Raw genomic sequence first — 17303 nt, forward strand, 5'->3', positions numbered from 1 at the left:
GTGGTTCTCCCCTCAGACTCAGTCACGGTGAGAAATCCAGAAGAAAGAGGAGCAATTTAGTCCAGGTAGATGAGAAGCATTTCCACAGTAAAATCATTGGAGCTTTTCCTTCTGACTCAAAGCAAATCCATTTGTCAAATACACCATAAATATACATTTGCACTATTTATTACCTCTGCCTATAAAAGAAAATTGTATTAGGTGATTGTGCTGAAAATGTGTCAAAAATATAATTTGCATCTCTTTTATGTGGGTGTTTTTGTGTGTCTTTGCTATATTTCAATTTGCTAATATACATATATATCTCTGTAGAGACATATATAAATGCTGTTTAGTTCTTCTGATCTTTGTTTTTATTTTCTTGGTATAAAAATTTCAATATAATTTGTGATTCTAAAAATATTGCTTTCGAAAAATACGGTATGGAGTCTTCATTCCCTTAATTCCCATGATCCACTGCAATAAAACATTTACTAAAAGTATATTAAAGAGAATGTCCTGAAGGATTTGCTTCTCTTTGACAAACTGTCACTGGAGGATTGGGCAGAGTGCTTTCTGTGTTGTCCTGAATTTCCTAGAAGCTATCTCCCTTCAGTTAGGCAGATTTCCCCAAGCTTTCCCTTCACCCCCTGAGATGGGTAGACTCATCTCCCCTCTTAGCAACTCTACAAACCACAGGGAACTGGGGTTTCAGCTATTAGAAGCTCAGGCTTTACTCTGCAGGTGACATGCATTTGGAAAGGACGTATGTTCGTCTGCATTGTTTTTATTCACAGCCTCTGAAAGCGTCTTCACGGTTTCAGAAAAGACTTCTGCAATTACGTCTCCTGCTGGTTCCCCTCAACCATCTTGGGAAGCACGTCAACACCCCCTTATGTTAGGGAACAAGGGATAAAGCCCAAGGGGAGATGATGTTGCTTTAGGGTCACACAGAAAATCATTAAAAGATTAAGACTCGGGTCTCCCAAGTCTCAAATGTTCTGCTTTGCTGTTAAAAATGTCACCTTAGCTTCTTTTCCTCATCTACAAGCCGCATCCACATCATTTCTCCAGATCGAGACAACAGCTAGGGCCAAGAGAGGCCACTGTCCCTTCTGTCCTGTTCTGAACTCTGGAAAGAGATCCTCTGTCAGAGTGCCCCTGGGAACTTGGCCTCACAGAGTGGCTAGGCAGACAGAGGCTGCTAAGGACTGAACCACATTGTCACTGTCTCCCACCCCCACCCCGCATCTCGTTTATATGTTGAAGTCCTAACCCCCAATGTGACTGTATCCGGAGATAGGCCTTTTAGGAGGTAATTAAGGTTAATTGGGGTCATAAAGATGGGGTATCATCTGATAGGACTGGTGGTCTTAAGAGGAGAGAGAGACATATCTTTCTCTATGTGCACACACTGAGGCAAGGCCATGTGAGAACACAGTGAGAAGGCAAGCCAGGAAGAGAGCTCTCACCCGTAACCGACCCTGCCAGACCTTGACCTAGGACTTCCAGCCCCCAGAACTATGAGAAATAAATGTCTGCTGCTTAAGCCATCCTATGTGTGATATTTTGTCATGGCAACCCAATCAGACTAAGACAGAGACCCTAAGGCTTGATTTTCAATTCATCTCTTGGGGTCTATGTGGCATAGGCAGGGCCTAGAGGCTGCTCAGAGTCTGGCTGGACCCAAAGTTTGCCAGAGAGGGTCCCCGGGGATGAGGTCACCCTATAGCAAGGGCTGCAGAACGGATCCCTGAGTCAGAGCTGGGGGCTGCAGCAGAGCTCCGACCCAGCAGAAGCACACGACTGGGAGCGTCACCAACCAGACTTTAGCCGCCACCGTCTACGGAACAAGCAGGTCCCAGGTGAACACGTGAGGCTGAAGATCTCATGCCCAAGAATCTCTAATCTGTGCCCTGCTCGGTGTGACCTTGTTTTCTCCGCATATTCTAACACCCCCAGAGGGAAAGAAGGTGGTGTAGGAGGGGGGTTGATCTCTGAAAGATAAAATATTTTTAGCAAAAAGAGTCTTGACATCCCCTAAAAGGACTGTTATGTCAGCTGGACTGTATGTAAACAGGACTGGGCAGTTCGTTTATTTTCCCCTCCTACTGCTGGGGACTCAGGAGAGAGGCCTGTTTAGTCATAGGCAAATAAAGGTGTAACCTAAGTTGTCATTGAACTTGAATTTGTGCCCCGCTCCAGAGGAAACTGGAGAGTGTGCCTCTTCCCTGGGAGAGGTGGGGCTGGGGACGAGGCCAACTACTGTCATGTTCCATGAAAGTGAGCATCTTGGGAGTTTGCTCAAATGAGGCCTGCCCCGTCCCACCCTTTATTCTGACTCCCACGCGCTTACGATACGTAGGCTGTGCTGTGCTGTGGATACGTTAGACGAGATTTGCAGTAATTCTCATATATTTGTGTCTTCCCAGCTACGTTGTAAATTCTCCTGAGCAGAGACACAAAAGGGTGCCAAGCGCAGGCTTTCGATAAGTATCGACCAACTAGGCAGCGATGTCGCTGCCCCTCCCCGATGGGACCTGAGTGTGTCTGGAGATTTTGCAGCCTGTTTCACACTCCGAGCTGAGGACTCCTGGGCTGGGCACCAGTCCCGACGTTAGCTATGGGACCGTCAGCTTCCTTTTTAGGACCCCAGAGCCCATGTCTGTAAAACAGCATGGGTTGAGCTAGGTCCCCATCAAGATTCCCTCGGAGGTCTCAGCTCTACGAGAGCGTGAGATCTCTTATTTCATCTTTTCTTGTCTTTCCAGCCAAAGGGCCATCTTTATGTAGCTTATTTAGTGTCATTCGAACTCTGCAAAGAAGGTGCTATCATTGCTGTCACCATTTTGCTGACAAAGAAACTGAGACACAGGGTACAGCCTGCCCAAGGAAACAGGGCTAGCAAGGATCAGAACCGGATCAAATGCAGACAGAGGGTCCTACCTGAGCCACCACACGGTGCTGCCTCCAGCACTGGGAATTATTAGCCAGTAGGTTGGCTTTGGACCAGACAGGAACCCGTACTTCCTGAGTTTGGAAGCCTCCAAAGAAGCTCCTGCAGCCAAGACCCACTGTCACTCCTGCATGCTTTTTCCCTCCGCCCCCAAAGACTATTTTCTAACCTTGTCGTTTCACAAACATTGATTGAATGCCTGCCCTGTGCCGGGCTGTCTTGGGACTTGGACGGGGATCTGGAGTGAGGGCCATTAAAGGGGCAAGATCAGGGGACACTGTCTGCAGATGGTCAGTTTCTAAGACGTTTTTAAGGACTCATATTCAAATGTATCGTGCTCATTCCAGGACACCTAGTTCTATCACCTCTTAGAATGCTGGAGGAATTATGGGGCACCTGGGTGGCTCAGTCGGTTGAACGTCCAACTTTGGCTCAGGTCATGATCTCGCCGTCTGTGAGTTCGAGCCCCGCGTCGGGCTCTGTGCCGACAGCTCAGAGCCTGGAGCCTGTTTCGGATTCTGTGTCTCCCTCTCTCTCTGCCCCTCCCCCGCTCATGCTCTGTATCTCTCTCTCTCTGTCAAAAATAAATAAACATTAAAAAAAATTAAAAAAAAAAAAAGAATGCTGGAGGAATTCTCCATGGGGCTATTGGTTGAGTGAGCCCCAACAGAGCCCTAAGTGGGCCCATCTTACCCTGTAATTTATGATCTTTCTAATCTTTAACTGGTTTATCTGGCTTTTGTAAGGAGATGTTAGGAGAGAAGTGGGAATACCTTGTCCTATGGATGGATTTGCTTGTAATTCACTTCAATTCCCTGCCATGAGAAAACTGTGCATTTCTTTTGAGCACCACGACTTTTTTTAAAAGTTTATTTATGGGGCGCCTGGGTGGCGCAGTCGGTTAAGCGTCCGACTTCAGCCAGGTCACGATCTCGCGGTCCGGGAGTTCGAGCCCCCCGTCAGGCTCTGGGCTGATGGCTCAGAGCCTGGAGCCTGTTTCCGATTCTGTGTCTCCCTCTCTCTCTGCCTCTCCCCCGTTCATGCCCTGTCTCTCTCTGTCCCAAAAATAAATAAACGTTGAAAAAAAAATTTTTTTAAAAAGTTTATTTATTTATTTTGAGAGAGAGAGAGTGTGTGTGCATGTGTGAGTCGAGCAGGGACAGAGAGAGAGGGAAGAGAGAATCCCAAGCAGGATCCGTGCTGTCAGCAGAGCCAGATGTGGGGCTCCAACCCACGAACTGGGAGATCATGACCTGAGCCAAGAATAAGACTCTTAACCAACCGACCGAGCCACCTAGGCGCCCAGACCACCGTGATTTCTTTCCACAAAACAATCATTCCTCAAATAGCTGATAGCACAAACTGGAACGAACGAACTGGAGGCAATGTCCTTTGCTGAGTTAACGACAATAATGTAGTTACTTTCTGAATAATTCCACGAGGGGCTTGCTTTCCATCCTGAAGAACGTTTCAGCAATGTGACCCTCCCCAGTGGACACCTACCACCCTGCCAAACAAGGGAGGACGGCTGGCTATCCTGCTTCTCAGACGGAATCCAGACTGCTCTGGGCCCTTTAGGGGACCAAGGAGCTGCCCAGGTAACTGCACGATGCTTGCGGGCGGCGTAGGGGCTTGAGACCCTGCTGAGGTTACTGTGGTCAGGGTGGAGCATAAACCCTTCTTCCCCAGGTGGACCCCACCTCCCCCTCAGGCCGTGTGTGTTTGCTGGGCCAGTGGCCACTAGTCCTGTAAATGCCAAGGGCAGAGGATGTGCTGGGGTGAGGAATGCCTTCTCAGCTACTTCCTACACCCAGGGCAGAAGGAAGAGCTCAGAGGGACGTTGCAAAAGGAGCGAGGCTGGGAGGCTCTGGCAGGCTGGGAACTGGACGCTGGAGAGCTCAGCACCTGTCGGTGAGTGTAGACCCCATGAAGGGCACTGGTGTGCACTGAGCGCGCTTGAAGAAGACTGGCCCAACCTCCAGGAGGGTGTGGCCTCTCCTCCTTTACAGCCTCTGTGGTGAGTGGGTAGGAAGAGAGAGCCCCCACAGGGAACTGAAGTTTACCCAGAGCAGTGTGGTCCAGCTAGACCATCTTAGGCCCCCCCCCCCAGGTGAGAAACAATGGGTGGGGGCGGGGTGAGGGAAACGATCTGTAGCAAGAGGGGTTTGTGCCCATCAGGCCTCCAACCATAGCCAGAAGACAGTGCTGGCTGGGAAAGGGAGGTGGTTGGCTCTCCTCTGAGGTTCCTTGGCAGAGCTCCAGTGGGAATGTCAGTCTGGAAGACATCTCTGGACTGTGTGACTTCCTTAAAGCTGGCTGAGGTGGTGGCCAGGAGCCAGCAGCCGACCCACCCCCTCTCTGGAAGGAGGCCATTTTGTCTGCCTGGTGCTGTATCAGCCAGCCCACCCTCTGAGCCTGTGGCACTGAAGAAGGCTCCAGAGAACTTGCCTTCGGGTAATAGTTGACTCTCCAGCCAACATGCACTCTGTGTGTCTCTAGGAGAAGCAGAAATGCTTCAGTCATCCACAAAACTGTGTCTTTTCCTTTTAGAACACAGCTGCATGGCGGGGGGGGGGAAGACAAGACACCAAGTACAGAATAATGTCAAAGTAAGCGAGGCTCCCCCTCCATTTTTCATATTGTTTCGTATTTTCAATAGCTACTGGGTGCCAGAGAGGAAAGGAACAACTTTAAAAAACAATTAGTGGGACATGTGGTGTTCATTCTTGGCTGGCACTATGCAGCCTCATCTGCTGGCGAATACTCTGCAGTCTTTCATGAAAAATGTTTTAGAACTAATGAGCTATATTTGCATTCCCCGTAGAATGGATTCGGAATTTTTCATCTACGCCACACCATGAAAAATGGATGTGTTTGGCACAGAAGTCATTTGAACATAAAGCCCGGCCTCAGTGGAAAGACAACCTTCAGAAAAACTTTTCAAGTAACTTAGCTCGTTCGTACTTGCTTCCACTGGGGAAGGTCAGGCTCGTGTGAAAGATGGAAATTTCCTGCACAAACCTAGATGCTGATGAGATTTGTTTTTGTAGATAATCTGCAGCAGTGAGATTTTTCATAATGTCACTGCAAAATAAATTAAAATGTTCATCTTCATATGGCTGGTTCCATTGCATTAAAATAAATGTTGCAAGCTCATTTAATTAGTATAGTTAGGAATGTCTCTTCCCTGCTTCACTGACTCTCCAAATCACAAGTTAATTTGTCAAAATCAGACCATTGTTTTTCCTTCATTCTTCATTACTAGAGACAGCCCCATTTAAATAAATGTTTATGCTACAGAGAGCAGAGCAGTGAACAACCCCAAATATTTTCATAAGCCAGTGCTGGAAAAGTTTAAAACACAGAAAGTGAAGATGTGGGGTTTTTTTTTTCCCCTCCCTTCGTGGTTATTGGATATTTGACTGGCTGAAAAGGTACAAAATTGAGCAGTCTGCTGTAACTGATGATGCCCCGTCCGCCATTGCTCATGTTGGCGGGCTATGTCCTCTTGAAAGTAGTTTTCTTCTATGTTTTCAAAGACAAATGATGACAAAAGATACCATCTCTATAAATTACCCTCATCAAATCATTCTCTTCACGAACCCTTGGTTAATCAATTAGTCGGTGATGGGGGAGGGTCTGAAATGGGGTTGGGGGGGGGGTCTGGTTTTCACAGCCTTTTGCTCACCATTACTGGCTGTGAGCAACCAGGCGGTCCTGCTGAAAATGCAAGAGACAACCGAACTCCAGGGCTTCCTTCTTTCCTCCTTCACTTCCCAACCCTCCCAAGCCTCCAAGTAAAATCAGAAGTGTCGGTGACCACGGACAAAGCATGAATTCCTGGCAGTGAAAGGGTGTTGGGGTAAATGATGAAGAGCAGGGGGGGAAAGGGCTTCACATAATTGGCCGAGGTGTTATGTCTGCGGAGATCTTCCGGAAGGTATCCATCAGTAATGAATGAAAGAGCTTATCAGATCCTTATCAGTGCCCCACGCTAGTGAGATGTTGCCTTCCTGCACGGGAGGGACCTTCCCGCTGGAACTCACCACAGTGCTCAGCTCTAGATTCAGCCCCAGGCATGGGAAGGTCAGCTTTCTTCCCTGAAGCTTTGTCCTTCACCGAGACAGTGACCCGAACCGCCTCTTCCATAAAGACACTAAAAGGTCAGACTTTTTCTTCTTACTGTATAGGGTTTTCTTGCCCCATTACCCATTTTCCTCTGCCACGCATGCTTTGCACGGCTTTTCTCCTCTGGATCAAATGGGTACAAGAAAATGGACGTGGCTCTTCAGAATTCTCCATATGTGGTGTGCTTAAAAGACTTTTCAAAGCTGTCCTCGGTCTGACTCTGATGAGGTCTGGTCTGTAGAATCAAATTTTCTTTTTTTTTTATTTTCGCTTTCCTTCTTTTTTTTTTTTGCACACACTGGGACCAACTTTGCCCCGTTAATAAATTATTTCAGGAACAAGAGGACACAATTACTATGCCTTGTACAATACGCCTCCTCCTTGACTCTCAAAAATCAGAACTCTCTCGAGCCACCGCAGACTCAGGCTGGCAGGAAGCGGCAGCTTTCCCGGCCTGCCTCACTGACAGGTGGGAGTTGGCCGAGCAGGACACTCAGCATGCCTTCATTCATTCACTTATTCATCGGAGACACATTTGTTGGCACGGAACTAGGCACTGCGTGTGGACAGCCAATCTTCTTTCGCACGTAGGAGCGTCACCTTGTGACTCAGCTAGGGCCAACGTGCCCTGGAGCCTACTGTCCTACCCCTGAAGCACGCCTTATCCGCCATGATATAATTAACTGAAAACACCTCCTATGTCTCTGGTTGATTCTGGAGAGGCCTTTGTGAGACTGAAGAGCTAGCCACGTACCTGAAAGACGAAGGAACTAGGGGCGGGTCAAGCATCTGGCGTTGGCAGCGGCCTAAAGGAAATGCAAAATTGTCACCCAGAGTCCTTGCTCTTTGGCTCAGCTCACTCTACACTGCGTTTCTCGGTGAGTATGAGAAGGGCTCATCTGCACTTTGGACATTGAGAAGGCCGGAAGCAGAGGAATACTGACACGGAAGGGCAAACTAGAGAACAGGGGAAAGGTTCTCTTAGGAAAAAACACGCTGCCACATGACATCAGCCTGTTTCTCTGTCCCTAGATCGAAAGCCAGGCCGGAAGCACAGAGCCAGATCTGTCAGCCATGGCCAACAGGACAGGCTGACTTCAGACAAACGCAGCTAAGCTCTGTGAGGCTGCTGCCACGGGGAGAGAAAGGCCTCCATTCAAATCCCGGGCTTCCCCGACCAGCCGTGACCTTGGGCCAATGATGCTTTCCGAGAGGCCTTTTCTCACACATAAAATCATCATCGTCATCATCATGTATCTTTTGCAGGGTTCCTGGGAAAATTAAATGAGACCCTACGCGTCAAAGTGATCCGGCACGGCTCAAGTGTTTGACAAATGCTAGTTTTCTTCTGGGGGCTTTTAGAAGGATTAAGGTAGCAGAGGAGCGGGAGGTGGCTGGATCACAATGAGTGAGGGGTAAATAGAGTGTCCTTTGAGAAAAGTTAAGTTTTCACCCGCATTGGTTTTTTTTTTTTCTTTTTAATTTTTTTTTTTTCAACATTTATTTTTGGGACAGAGAGAGACAGAGCATGAACGGGGGAGGGGCAGAGAGAGAGAGGGAGACACAGAATCGGAAACAGGCTCCAGGCTCTGAGCCATCAGCCCAGAGCCCGACGCGGGGCTCGAACTCACGGATCGCGAGATCGTGACCTGGCTGAAGTCGGACGCTTAACCGACTGCGCCACCCAGGCGCCCCTCACCCGCATTGGTTTTTAATGAAGTCTGGCTGCTAAACTATTCTTGAGTGGGATACTACTCTACGACTGAACCACATACATCTCTGGTTTCTACGGGGCATAACACTCATAGCTTTTTTTTTCCTGGAATGAACTTAGTGATCATCTGGTCCCAGCCCATTCACAACTTGCAAAAAGGCCAGATGCCTTCTGAGGTCATACCTAAGTTAGCAGCTCCCCTCCGTGCTACCTCTCACCTCCCTTCAGATGTGAGAGAGCTGTAGACCACCTGGGACTAAGGATGCCCATCCCCTCCCATCATTCCTGGTATCTTCCCTGGGCTTCCCCACCATTTATTATCCTTTCCTCCTTCCTTAACCCTCGCGAGTTTTACCATCTTCCTTTTTAAATGTGATGCTCGAAAGCAAATAAAATACACCAGATGCTTCTGACTATGGCAGAAAAAAAGAGGAACAGTGGCCTCATCATCTCCTGTGATTAAAGTAGTATGTTGGCAGTCACATCATGTTGCCCTTATAATCAACTGAAATCCTTGGGACTTATTTTTACACCCGAATGGATGTCAGTCAGCCTCTCTCATCCTGTAGGTGTGTCATTAGTTATTTATCTCGATAACAGAACCTTATGTTTATCACCATTAAATTCAGTGAGTTTGAGGCTATCGCTCCAGACCGTCAAGACCTTTTTGCGTCATAATTCTGTCATCTGGTGAATTAGTTTTACTTCCCCGTTCGGTGTCAGGCTGTTATTCTGCCAGTCACACATTTCTCCCTCTGGTCCTCAAGGATAACAGGATAGACTTTGTCACAAGACTCGCTGAACTCGGATGCTTATTCCTCTGAGCTCCCTGTTCTCAGGACACCCAGGCTTACAGCAACACCATCCCAACTCTAGTGCCTCCTGAGGATGCACGTCCTTTCAAATACTGAGAGACCTGCTAGGAAGAGGTGGCCAATATAGTTGTTATTGAACACTTTGCTGTTTGACCAGCAATGACTTCCGAGGAATGGAACTAGGAAGGAGTCTACTATAGACGGAATATTTGTGTTTCCCCCAAATTCGTATGCTGAAACTATGGCATTTAAAGGTGGGGCTTTGGGGCGCCTGGGTGGCGCAGTCGGTTAAGCGTCCGACTTCAGCCAGGTCACGATCTCGCGGTCCGTGAGTTCGAGCCCCGCGTCGGGCTCTGGGCTGATGGCCCGGAGCCTGGAGCCTGTTTCCGATTCTGTGTCTCCCTCTCTCTCTGCCCCTCCCCCGTTCATGCTCTGTCTCTCTCTGTCCCAAAAATAAATAAACGTTGAAAAAAAAAATAAATAAAGGTGGGGCTTTGAGGAATTGATTAGATTGTGAGCGAAGAGCTCTTGTGAATAGAATCGGTTGGTCCCCTTATAAAGCCTCCTTTACCCCTTCTTCCCTTTGAGAGCACAGTGAGAAGACTGCCCACCATCTGTCTACGAACTAGGAAGCAGACCCTCACTAGACACTGAATCTGCAGGTCCCCTGATCTCGGACTTTGCAACTTCCAGAACTGTGAGAAACAAATACTTGTTGTTTCCAAGCCACCCACTCGGTCTATGGTATTTTGGTGACAGTGGCCCAGACAAAGACAAAGTCCTTGAGAGAAGGAAGGGATGCAAGTAGAAATATCCAAGGTGAAAGGAAATGGGCAAACATGGCTTACTTCACACTTTTCTATGCTCAGAAGGTTAAGCAGTTTAACGAATGATCATTAAAATGTAAGAAATCATGAGAGATTTTTTTTTAATTCAGTATAGTCAGAAGTGAAAATGGGCATTGTGTTCTGCCCTTTAGATTAGTTCAGTCTTTGCTGCCTAGAATCTAAAGATTGTATATCATGCATATGCTTATTTATAAGTCTGCCAACTTTGCTTTTTATCCTTATTTTGAAGATGTCATGAGCATAAGAGAAAGGTCCATTTATGTAAAGTTCAAAATCACCTATGGTGTTACAAGTGAGAGTGGTTGCTTTTGGAGAGAAGGGCTGGCGGGGCGGTGGGGGGTGGGGGGGGGCGCAGGGGCTGGTTTTTGACCTGCGTGGTGGTCACACAGGTAGCTTCACTCTGTGGACATTTATCAAGCCACACAAGTGTGAACTGTTTACTTCTCTCTACATAAATGGTAAAGGGAAGCCAACTGGCAATGATCAGAATGCTTTCTGGAAGTCTCTTCTTTTTTTCTCACTGAGCACAGAGAGCAAAAGAGTGTACAGTTTAATTCATCAAGTTTTTGCTTTCTGAGTGCCTTGTACCCGCAAAGCATTTTGTTGGGGCTCTGGAGGTAAAAATGAAGCAGATACAGCTCCTGCCTACAAAGAATTTCCAGTCCAGCGAAGGATAAACATGTATGGGATGTCGCTGTACTCCAAGGAAAAGTGTCCTGAGGTCCCAAGAGGGATCAGGTGGCCGCTTTTTGTGAAAAGCCATTTAAACAGCATTCCATATATTCAAGAACCACGTGTAATCTTTAAATGTGACTTTGGATTTAGTAAACGACTCATTGTTTTTCTACCCTACTCATATAATTAAGAGCTGCTTAGATTCTAGTTCCCTCCCATTTTGTGGCCAGATCAAATTCATACATAATCAACAAGTGATGTGTGGTTGTTATTACTGAAGATATTAAAATAGCGTATACTTTATAGCATTTTTTTTTCAAAGGTCGAACTTTTTAAATATCCCAAACAGGACCAATACTCAAGGAATTAAGTATAAGGCAACTTTTTTTTTTTTTTTAATTTTTTTTTCCCAATGTTTTTATTTATTTTTGGGACAGAGAGAGACAGAGCATGAACGGGGGAGGGGCAGAGAGAGAGGGAGACACAGAATCGGAAACAGGCTCCAGGCTCTGAGCCATCAGCCCAGAGCCTGACGCGGGGCTCGAACTCCCGGACCGCGAGATTGTGACCTGGCTGAAGTTGGACGCTTAACCGACTGCGCCACCCAGGCGCCCCAAGTATAAGGCAACTTTTGACAGGAATTTTAAATAAAAAACCATCCACTGATGAGCAGATAAAGAAAATGTAGTATAACCATATAATGGGATATTATTCAGCTACAAAAAGGAATGAGTGCTGGTATAGGCCACAACATGGATGAATCTTGGAAACATGTTAAATAAAAAAAGCCATATTCAGGGACACCCGGGTGGCTCAGTTAAGCATCCGACTTCGGCTCAGGTCATGAACTTGCCGTGGTTGATGGGTTCGAGCCCCACATTGGGCTCTGTGCTGACAGCCCGGAGCCTGGAGCCTGCTTCGGTTCTGTCCCTCCCTCGCTTGCGCTCTGTCTCTCTCTCTCTCTCTCTCAAAATAAATAAATAAACACTTTTTTAAAAAGCCATATTCAAAAAGTCACATATTGTATGATTCCATTTCTTTTTTTAAAAAAAAATTTTTAACGTTTATTTATTACTGAGAGACAGAGACAGAGCATGATCACGGGAGGGGCAGAGAGAGGAGGAGACACAGAATCCGAATCAGGCTCCAGGCTCCAAGCTGTCAGCACAGAGCCTGACTCACAAACCACGAGATCATGACCCGAGCCGAAGTCAGACGCTTAACCGACTGAGCCACCCAGGAGGCCCCTGTGATTCCATTTCTGTGAAGTGTCCAGAAGAGGCAAATCCACAGACTCAGAAGGTACATTAGTGGTTGCCAGAGGCCAGGCAAAGGAAGGAGTGCTGAGTGGCTGCTAACAGGTACAGGAGGTTCTTTTTCAGGTGCTGAAAACGTTCTGGGATTAGACAGTGGTGACGGTTCCACAACCTTGTGAATATACTAAAAACCACTGAACTGTGCGCTTTAAAATGGCGAATTTTATGGTATGTGAATTATATCTCAATAAAAAATATACAAGGCAATTTTCAAACATACAGATAGAAAATTTTAAATCATAAAATGTTTTCTACTGAGAAATCCTCCACACAATTTTACGATACATCTCGCGAGTGAGTACCAAAAAACATACACATAAAGATGGAAAGTTGTAAAGATCAAAATGAGGAAATGGGCTTCCCCTTCTGTGAAAATTACATCAGGACGGAACATAAGCCCTTACACGAGGCTGTAGAGGGATCGGGCCGTGACTGCTCCCGCCTGGGTCTCTACTTCTAATTCCTGAACAGAATTCGTTCAGGACTGGATTACCCGCATCAGCGAGTATTTTATGAACTCCCCCTTTTCTTAAGCTGATCGGCAACAAAAACGTTTTTGGTTTACCCCTCCGATAAGCAGCCCTCTCTCCGATCCCTGCTGGTGGAAATTAGAGAACGGTTTGTGCCAATCGGCCTTTCCAGGTGAGATGAGCTTTCTGTGAGGGAGAAGGAAAGGAATCAAAGCAGCCGGGCTCTGTGTTGGAAACCCAGGAAGGCCCCCAGTAATAAATACATTTATTGCTTGGACAGTAAAAAGTACTGGAGAGTTTAAAATAAATTCAGAGTTATTTAAACTTAATTTATGACCAGGAAAATAAACCCTCTCTTCCACCATTAATGTTTTTTATCTGGGCCATCAAATGTCACACGCGACTGATTTTGGATGTAAGGTCACTGGAAACAACATATCAGAGGTGTCAGCACCACAAATCAAGTGAAATTCCCTTAAAAATAAAAACGTCAGGAGGAAAATAATAGGCAATAGTTATTTCATGCTATGAGAGACTTGTAATATATCAAAGGGTTCACCTTTTTCTACCTTTATGATGTATCGCTTTGAACACGAAATATACTTCTGCTTAACAGATAAAGTAAAGAAAACAGGCATCAGAATGCCGAAGATAAGAATGATGATATATCATAAAACTATTTGGGGACACATAAACATTAGAATGCAGACCGCTGAATACATCAAGAGACAAACAATGACCCTGCCTCTATGGGGATCTGCGGTCTGGCATGTCGGTTATTTTAAGGGGTCATCCTAAAGGTCACCTCGAATGGGATCTTTGAAATCAGAATACAAATTGCATTGGATTTTGGTAAGGAAATGAAGGATGTCTTAGGGCTTGCGACGCTGATGCAGTTCTACACAGAAGTCCAAATCCTGAAGCAATCCTCTGGTCTTTTATCCACAGATTGAGAAAACAGAAGCAAATGCCAATCTGCCGGGAGGAGAGGAGAGATAAAGCAGACTTGGAGCAGACAGGTTCTTTATGATCCTGATGTTAAACACCTGACAGGCAGTGGCGTTTGCCATAATGCGTCGTTGTTAAATGCATTAACTCCTGGCAGAGTAAATTCGCCCAGGATTATACTTTATGCAAAAGCATCTGACTAAAAGGGTTATCAAAGCCTCAGGTAAAAATGACTTTGTTTCATCCTTGTGACGTATCTTACAGCGATTTTCTAGGACGTTAAAGGTAAAATCTCACTTCCTAAGTCAAGGACTCATAATCTGGTGGATGAAATGGCTCCAGGGAAGGATAAAAGAGTATAGAGTCATTCACGTATAAGCACAAATTTCGCCCAAGATGGTAGTGAGCAGTTAGAGAAAAGCCATAATACTTTAGTTTAAGCCTCCCCAAGTCCTTTTATCATTGGGAGTGGGCGGCGGGGGGAGAGGAGGTCATGTTTGCCTGTCGGCAGAGAATGGGGACGGGAGACAAACCAGTGCCACCACTCTGTAAGCTTTCTACTGGGGTCACACCACTAGAGCCCAGTATCCAGCAGGGTGAAGTATGATTGCCTCCATATTGGAGCATCCTTCCTGGCTGCTGTGGCTATCGAATTCGAGGGATGAAACGGAACGCAAGACTTGAAAATCTACCTCCCTTCAGATGATAGATGAGGAAGCCGAGGCCCAATCCCAGGAGGGAGGTGCTTGGGGAACAGGGCAAGATGGGAACCTCCGCTGTGATGCCTGCTTCTGGCGAGGTCACTCGTGTGCATGTCACACACCAGCCCCACACGCGTGAAGCAGCTGTTCCACCTGGGAAGCCGGCTCCCCCCAAATGATCTCCAACTCGCCCTTGACTTACTACGTTTGTGATCCTACTAAGCCACTGAATTCTCTGCCCTTCAGTTTACCCGTGAAGCTGCTTGACTCCTGTGCCCATGGACTTTCCAGAACACGTCTCTAAGCTTGGGCATCTTAGGAGGACACTAGCATCCCCACATAGTCTAGCAGTTAGAAACCCAGACTGTTTAAATTGAAGTCTGGCTCTGCCATGGGTTAGCCGCAGGCCATTGCATAAGATGCTACACCTTTCTAAATCCTGCTTTCCTTACCCACGGAACAGGGACAAGGATAATAATACCAACCTGGTGCGGTATTGTGGGAATGAAATGGAAGGCTCTCGGACCACAAAGTGTGCATTTAAACAACAGAGAACGAATTGCTTGAAGCAGAAAGCTGTTGGCCTCAGGGGTCCTGGCCCACAGTTGTCCTGCCACCCAGAACCTCAGCTGGCACCTGCAGACACAGGACCTGAGCTCGCTGCGAGAATGGCGTGATTCTGGGAAGGCAAACCCCGTACCCCCAGGGCTTCCCTGCTCCAGCCTGTTACCTGCTCAAATGATGGATTGCTCTCTGGTTAAGATGGGGTCCGATTCAGAGTCACATGGTGAGAGACACGAGCCCCGATGCCAGCCCGCGCCCTATTCATTTGTGGATTTGGCTTATTAGAGACGAATGATGCTGAGGCAGTTCTGTGGGCATCAGATGAATTATTTATACATCCACTTAAGTTGTTTTATCGGAAGGCTCGAATTCGTGTAAGTCTTGAGTTTTCCAGCGTGGTGTGTGAGCATTCTATCGAGCGTTTTCTAATCACTTTCTGAATCTTACTTTGGGGCACCACCTTGAAAATCCATGGGCTTTAAGACTACATAGCAAGGAGATGTCCATACTCAAGGCTTCACGTGTGAAAAAAAAAAAAAGATCAAAACCAAACTCAGGTTTCAGAAAACCATCCGTTTCGACAAAATGTCTATTGGGAATCTGTTTTTGAACCGATTAGACCTTTGGAGGTCTAAAGTGAAAGATATTTCAAAAAAAATGTAATGATACAGCACTTTTTTTCATTTTCCCTAACTTTTTTTTTTTTTTTTAATTTTTTTTTTTTCAACGTTTATTTATTTTTGGGACAGAGAGAGACAGAGCATGAACGGGGGAGGGGCAGAGAGAGAGGGAGACACAGAATCGGAAACAGGCTCCAGGCTCTGAGCCATCAGCCCAGAGCCCGACGCGGGGCTCGAACTCCCGGACCGGGAGATCGTGACCTGGCTGAAGTCGGACGCTTAACCGACTGCACCACCCAGGCGCCCCTCATTTTCCCTAACTTTAAGGGAAGCTTTTTCTTCCTTCAGGCACACAATTTCACTCAAAAGTAATTGCCAACCCTGCCTTATTCTATTACTTGTAAATTCAACATAATTAGAGACACATTCAGTTCATTACTAGCTCGACTCTTTGCCCAGCTTTTTTTCAACCTGTTGCCTTTTCAAAACACTTTATTAAAAACTTGTTTCAGTATCATATTCTTCAAAGGAAAAGAATAACTCCCAAGTATGTTTTATAAGAATTGCTCATAATACAGGACCCAATGCCAGAAACTAATAAAATCAAATCACAGAACTTACATCAGAAGCCTGCCATAAACTCCTGCAGAACAGCTTAGGCATGTTTGACCTGGAAATTGAAATTCATGTGCTCTAACAACTAGTTTCACTGGAGAAACTGTCACCAGATCTTGCAATTTAAAAACTCTGTTCTTGGGGCGCCTGGGTGGCGCAGTCGGTTAAGCGCCCGACTTCAGCCAGGTCACGATCTCGCGGTCCGGGAGTTCGAGCCCCGCGTCAGGCTCTGGGCTGATGGCTCAGAGCCTGGAGCCTGTTTCCGATTCTGTGTCTCCCTCTCTCTCTGCCCCTCACCCGTTCATGCTCTGTCTCTCTCTGTCCCAAAAAAATAAATAAACGTTGAAAAAAAAAAAACAAAAAAAAAAAAACTCTGTTCTTACTCCGTTGACTGTAATGCAATTTAGCCCCTAAATATCCTTTTTCCTCCGAAGAACTCCAAACACTTTTCCGTCATATTACCCAAAGCAGCAGCCTTGTGGGCATTTATTAGTCCTGTTTTACAGAGCGAGATGCTTGGATGGGCATTGGTTTTCAGGTCAGATCATTGAGATAAGGAGTTTTGACTCTGATGTTTCAAAAAGGTGCTTTAGTCCCGGGAACAGGGAATTTCAGGAGCGAATGCCCTGGTGAGAGGGTGAGTCTATGTCGATACGTGCAACCCAGAGGTGGGTCATCAGGCTTCCTGGTCCATGTGTCAAATGGCCTGCAAGTTTGAAAGCTTCAGCAAATGAGCCCGTGGGTGTACGTGAAGTACAACAACACTGGCTATTTTCAACACTAGCTCTTCAGAGAGCACTGAAGCAAAGCAAGCAGGCCATCCTGGAACCAAGTGCCAGGAAAGAGAAGCCGGCCCCAGGGAGAGGCAGTACTGACGGAAAAGAGAGAGCTGTTCCAGGTCACCCTGTTACCTGGCAAGCTGAGTACCGGCCGAGCAGAAAAGTACAGGTGTAG

At 46.6% G+C, this 17303-nt stretch overlaps 1 long non-coding RNA gene across 1 annotated transcript in view; it reads right to left on the minus strand.

Moving 5' to 3' along the window:
• Positions 1 to 4229: 4229 nt before the first annotated feature.
• The window catches only part of LOC123606590, a 44574-nt gene continuing 31500 nt past the window's right edge, over positions 4230 to 17303 (minus strand). The window contains exon 3 of the long non-coding RNA XR_006716364.1: positions 4230 to 5492. This is a non-coding gene — a long non-coding RNA (uncharacterized LOC123606590). The remainder of the gene's footprint in view (positions 5493 to 17303) is intronic.

The sequence above is a fragment of the Leopardus geoffroyi genome, chromosome A2 (assembly GCF_018350155.1).
Source record: "Leopardus geoffroyi isolate Oge1 chromosome A2, O.geoffroyi_Oge1_pat1.0, whole genome shotgun sequence".
Lineage (NCBI taxonomy): Eukaryota > Metazoa > Chordata > Mammalia > Carnivora > Felidae > Leopardus > Leopardus geoffroyi.